The sequence below is a fragment of the Planococcus citri genome, chromosome 4 (genome assembly GCF_950023065.1).
Source record: "Planococcus citri chromosome 4, ihPlaCitr1.1, whole genome shotgun sequence".
Taxonomy (NCBI): Eukaryota; Metazoa; Arthropoda; class Insecta; order Hemiptera; family Pseudococcidae; genus Planococcus; species Planococcus citri.
In genome coordinates this window covers 62,146,629-62,153,561 of record NC_088680.1, presented here as the reverse complement: position 1 = coordinate 62,153,561, position 6,933 = coordinate 62,146,629, and positions in this window count along the sequence as shown.

Here is a 6,933-nt window from a genome sequence, read left to right as displayed (position 1 = left end):
AACAGTGTCTGTCGCTACTACTGGTTTTGAACAGTGTCTGTCGCTACCACCGGTTTTGAACTGTATCTGTCAGAAACACTGGTTTTGAACAGTGTCTGTCGCTACCACCGGTTTTGAACTGTATCTGTCAGAAACACTGGTTTTGAACAGTGTCTGTCACTACCACTGGTTTTAATCAGTGTCTGTCACTACCTCTGGTTTTTAACAGTGTCTGTCACTACCACTGGTTTTAATCAGTGTCTGTCACTACCAAAAGGTTTCAAACAGTGTCTGTCACTACCACTGGGTTCAAACAGTGTATGTCACTACCACTGGTTTCAAACAGTGTTTGTCACTGCCACTGGTTCTAAACAGTGTCCGTCACTACCACTGGTTTTGAACAGTGTCTGTCACTACCACTCTGGTTTTAAACAGTGTCTGTCACTACCACTGGTTTTGAACAGTGTCTGTCACTACCACTCTGGTTTTAAACAGTGTCTGTCACCACCACTGGTTTTGAACAGTGTCTGTCGCTATCACCAGTTTTGAACTGTATCTGTCAGAAACACTGGTTTTGAACAGTGTCTGTCACTACCACTGGTTTTAAGCAGTGTCCATCACTACCACTGGTTTTGAACAGTGTCTGTCAGAAACACTGGTTTTGAACAGTGTCTGTCACTACCACTGGTTCTAAACAGTGTCTGTCACTACCTCTGGTTTTTAACAGTGTCTGTCACTACCACTGGTTTTGAACAGTGTCTGTCACTACCACTGGTTTTGAACAGTGTCTGTCGCTACCACTGGTTTTGAACAGTGTCTGTCACTACCACTCTGGTTTTAAACAGTGTCTGTCACCACCACTGGTTTTGAACAGTGTCTGTCGCTATCACCAGTTTTGAACTGTATCTGTCAGAAACACTGGTTTTGAACAGTGTCTGTCACTACCACTGGTTTTAAGCAGTGTCCATCACTACCACTGGTTTTGAACAGTGTCTGTCAGAAACACTGGTTTTGAACAGTGTCTGTCACTACCACTGGGTTCAAACAGTGTCTGTCACTACCACTGGTTTCAAACAGTGTTTGTCACTGCCATTGGTTCTAAACAGTGTCTGTCACTCTCACTCACTACCACTGGCTTTAAACAGTGTCTGGCACTACCACTGGTTCTGAACAGTGTCTGTTTAGGGCTCCCCCCTTGAGAAAAAAGTTGTCCCGGAGGATCTACCGGGAGGAGGGGGGGGGTGCAATAGATCCTTATGTGGGCTCCTTGACTAGATAACATAATTGATATACTTTGCTCTCATTTCTCAAAATTTTGGTCACTTTTTCTCAAATTTTTACTCATCTTTTTGCTGTTTTTCAGTTATTAAAGTCACTAAAAAAATTAAATAGGGGATTTCATACCTGCCATATGATTTTTTAGTATTAAGTACGTTAATCCACATTTAATATAAGATTTTCCTAATTTTGAGCGACTTTTGAAAACATTGAAAAAAAATCAATTTTTCACCATAAATTCTTGAATTGGTGTCAGATTTTTAAAAGTTTTGAAAAAAATGACCGTTGGTCAGCATGAAACATTGATATTATATTTTGTCAGACTTTTGGAAACTTGAAATAAATTGCAATCAATGCTTCAAACAAAACAACATACTATCTATGATTCAAAATTTTCCTTGCAGACCAGACTTCACCTCCCCCCTCCCTTTGTTGGGTACTCATTTACTCAAATTGCACGCATTTGAAAAGAAAACAGTTTTTACCTTATTTATGTTCTTTAGCTTACTATTAGTTTTTTTTCGAATTAAATCGCTAGAATATTGAAGTGGGATTGAAAAAACATGATTTGCGTAGTTCCTTAAACAATAAAGATAGGTGATTCATGTTACACATCAGTATTTTTATCGCTAACGCCGTGTTTTTTTGCTCATTATTTTCGAGCTGATGAAGTTTAATTTCTTTTTCGTAATTTTAGCTTTACAGAATATTGTTGAAAGTTTTAAACTCACTCACTGTCTATATTCGATTTTTTTTTTGTTTGATTTCAAATTTATTCCTAGTCCTGCAGAGTAAAAATCAAACTTTGAATTTAAATCACCGAACATTTTCTAGTGAGCACGACTCTATTACCTTTTAAAAACAAAATTTAAGTTCAAAGTTTGAGCACATACTTTTCAGTTTCCATTTTGTACACTTTTTCAACAACTTCAAAAACTGCATCAAGTTTCGAGAAATAAAATTAAGCAAAGTAAAGAGCTCTCAGTAAAAAAAAAACAAATCAATGAGAATAAAAATTCTGATTCCGTTTCCGTACAGTTTGCTTTTTTAAAACACCTATGTACATATTATGTACTATGTACCTAGAGGTTCTGACTGAAAATTTTGAGCCCAATTCAAACTTAACCCGGACAAAATCCATAAATGAATTTTTACAGAAAAACTCAAAAAATTGTAAGGATGGAAATATGTTTATCGCCTGTAATTTTGAGCCTGATAAATTTTCATGTAAAAGATTGCAGATGAATGATTCACGTTTGATGAATTTTTCGATGAAATTGAAAGAAAATCGTAAAAAAGTTTGAAAATCAAAATAAAATACAGAGTCGCGAAATACTACATAGCATATTTGATTTAGATTAGAATAATAAAAAATTTAAAAAATAAAAAAAGGCGGAGTCATTGAAAACGAACGAATCAATCGTTGAACGACAAAAGCCCAGTAATTACGTCAGACGCGTATATACCTACCAACAATTTCCGTTACAACTCCCTTCAGCTTCAGTGAACAATGACAGTCCAAAGTCCGCTAGTCCAGAGTCCTGACCCCAGACTAGATAGTGACTGCTGACTGGAATTGTAAACGAAACGAAGCCTCAGTGTTTTTCAAGTCGTGAAGGTGTAAGCATCGTTTAAAGTAATAGTAATTTTTCTTTTGCTCAAGTAACAGAAATTTGATGTGAAACTAGTTCGATTATCCACAATCTACATCTGTACAGGTAATCCGCACTTCACCCGGCAAGGTATTATCACTTCAATTTATTAATTCTATGTCAGAATATTCGTTAGCTTGTCTAATTTTATTTTAACGACCGAATTTACATAAATGTATTATACGTCTGCCACGTAGGTAGATAAGTAGTGCACGTTCAATTCAGTAGGTAATACAAACTTACAAAATTTCATTTCATAGTCGTTTCCAAGTACCTACCTACTGAGTATTGCTTACTCAAGTGAAAATAAAATATGCTAGTACAGGATTTTCCTTCGGTATCAAAGTCTTTTTTCATCATTTAACCAACAATTTTCATACGCAATACTTAGGTACGTAGGAATCAAGAAATGATATTGCATACGCTGTTGCAACTAAAGTACCTACCTATGAATTATCGCTAAAATGTGATTTTTTCATTGTATGTAAGTTGAGCACCTACGTGAGAAGTAGAAAAGTTTATAATACATATAAATTCGATCCTAAGAAAATAGAAGGTTCATTCATGGTATAACAACAAAATCTAGCTATAGCCGCATTTTTATTTTATTTTTTTAAATTTAATTTACGAGTATTTATTTGAAAGCGATCATGACTATGACTGCACCCGAGCACCTGCACTGCAGCATAAAACTTCCCATGACAACGCGTGGAAAACACATTGAAACTCTCCGAGTTGGTTTGTTGAGTTTGAAAATTCAAATTTTCAACCAATTAGGCTGAGGGTGCGGTGCATAGATCGAGGCATTTGTGCGGCGGCGGGTGCAAAGGTCGAATGTAGGGTACTAACACACCAGACATGTCAGACAGCCATTTTGTTCCTTGTTTAGGGAACTTAGCATAAGATTATTCAATAAAAAAACATGTGGTCATGTGGTTGAAAATTTTCACCAATTTGTGCAGAGATGGAGGGGGGGGGGTGCAAAGGTCAAATGTTGACTTACAAAGTACCCATGAGTCATGGAGACTTTGTAGGTGATTATCCACAAACAAAAACATTAATCGTGGAGACTAAAGTATAATATAATATATATATTACTTTATAGTGGAGACATTGGAAATTTTGACAACGTATAGACCTACCCATGAGTCATGGAGAATGGAGACTTCGTAAGTGATTATTTGATTAACGTATCAACAAAAATAGCATGGGTTCGATGTTCGATCTAACAATAGAAGAGTCCCCTCTTGTGTGCATGTTTCTCTCATGTTATCTGACAAATGGCGGTTCAACGTGATAATTTACCGAGGCACTCGATGTATTCGCTAAGTTATCTCTCCTAGCTAACTCATTATTTTTCTCTCTTACCATACAGGGTGCCCAGAAATATCAAGTATGTACCCCTAAAAAAGTTTTCTACTAAAATAGAAAAATACTTCGGTTGGTCACAGTGAATGATAATAATGATAGAACATCAAACATGATTGGTTGCTGGACTGGAGAGATAACATTCCACCAATTGAGGAGCTGAGAATCAAAACTCACATTTGCCACCATAAACGATTTTGAGAAAAACGCGAAAAACTGAGTTAGTAGTGTTGCCAGTTGAAAAAACTTATAATACCAAAATGAATCATTAGATAGCGCTACTAGCACACGATTCCGTGTGTTGGCTGATTTTCACCTAGCCCCCTTCTGCTTTAATATCCAAACAAAGAATGGCAAATGTTAGTTTTGACTCCAAGATTTGCGATCAAATTTTTTTTCACTGTTTTAATTACGACGATAGGGAAAAGTTTGATAACATGCTGAATTTTGGTACTCGGGGGTTTTTTGATACGCTGAACACGAATTTGGAGTGTCCAGGTGAATCCGGTGTACGCTTCCCCCTTTTTTGTGGACCTTAAGCCCCCAAATTTGTTTTTTTGCGTTTAAGTCCGAAAATATGCAATTTTATGCAAAATTTATGTTTTTTGGGTCGCAGAATACGAATTTGACAATATTTTTTTTGTAGGGGTGGGGGATGAGGGGGCGAGGGGGGCGAGAAATTCAAAATTTGATTATAATGATGTGTGATATGTCGAAATGTATGTTTTTGAGGGTGTAGATCACGAATTTGACAATATTTTTTTCGTAGGGGCCAACGGTGGGGGCTGAAGGGTAAAAATGGTTAAAAATTCAAAATTTGACTATAATGATGTGTGATATGTCGAAATGTATGTTTTCGAGGTTGTAGATCGCGAATTTGACAATATTTTTTTCGTAAGGGTTGATGGTGGGGGATGAAGAGGGTGAAAAATTCAAAATTTGACCATAATGATGTGTGATATGTCAAAATGTATGTTATTGAAGGTGTAGGAAAGGTGAAGGGTGGGGGATGGAGAATTTTCTATTGGAGAGCCGTCAAAGTCCCTGGAAGAAAAAAGTAACATTTAAACAAAATTCACCATGATTTTTCACTATAATTGACTGTTGAGGTCGCCGGGGCATTCGGGGGCAAAAATGGCAAATGACATCTTAAAATACACTATCTTCAGTACTAGCCCCTGGGATTTCCCGTGCATCTACGTGCAAAAATTTGATCTATTCCTATTTATGTAGCAGAGTAGGCAAAACACGGAGTTTTAACGTAAATTAAACCTCTATAACGACTTTATAACAACTAAAATTGAGTAAATTGATGAAAATTACTCACTTTCAGTTGAATTATTCATACTTGGTACATTTCGACATATCACACATCATTATAGTCAAATTTTGAATTGTTCACCGTTTTCACCCCCTTCATCCCCCACAATTCACCCCTACGAAAAAAATATTGTCAAATTCGTGATGTACACCTTCAAAAACATACATTCCGACATATCACACATCATTATGGTCAAATTTTGAATTTTTCACCCTCTTCATCCCCCACCATCAACCCTTACGAAAAAAATATTGTCAAATTCGCGATCTACAACCTCGAAAACATACATTTCGACATATCACACATCATTATAGTCAAATTTTGAATTTCTCGCCCCCCTCGACCCCTCATCCCCCACCCCTACAAAAAAAATATTGTCAAATTCGTATTCTGCGACCCAAAAAACATAAATTTTGCATAAAATTGCATATTTTCGGACTTGAACGCAAAAATACAAATTTGGGGGCTCAAGGTCCACAAAAAAGGGGGAAGCGTACACCGGATTCACCTGGACACCCCAAATTCGTGTTCAGCGTATCAAAAAACCCCCATGTACCAAAATTTAGCTAGTTATCAAACTTTTCCCTGTGGAATTTTGCAAACAAAACTAAGTTTTCATCAAAACTCACATTTGCCATTGGCAAATGTTTTTTTGGCAAATGTGAGTTTTGATTCTCAGCTCCTCAATTATATGCATCTATTTCACGTTAAGCCAACCTACATATTATATTTTTAATGAAAAACTTTCTTAGGGGTACTCGATATTTCTGGGCACCCTGTACAGACGTTTCTCTGTAGGACTGATTTACAGGTGTATTTTTCTATTTTTTCACATAAAATCACTATAATTTCAAAATATCCCTCATTTAAGCGAGGTACTTTTGACTGCGCGCGCAGCCAGGAGTTCCTTCCAGACTACACAACCCTCCCTTTTCCCCGTTGCCTGCAAACTGACGTATAGCGCTGCCAAGAGCACTCAGCGGGATAAATTTTCCCTACACAAACTTTATGTACCGTTTCCGTTCCCCTCGGCCTGCGGTTGGTTGTCTTACTCCGCAGGTCCAGTGTCTATAATTCTAACCCTTGGTTTTGAAAGTGAATTTCACACCAAAATGACTTTGATCCAAAAAAACCGAATATGTCACATTATAGAGTGTAAAACGGTATATCCAAATCTGCCATAAAACGATATTTTTTTTTTTGGCAAATGTGAGTTTTGATTCTCAGCTCCTCAATTATATGCATCTATTTCACGTTAAGCCAACCTACATATTATATTTTTAATGAAAAACTTTCTTAGGGGTACTCGATATTTCTGGGCACCCTGTACAGACG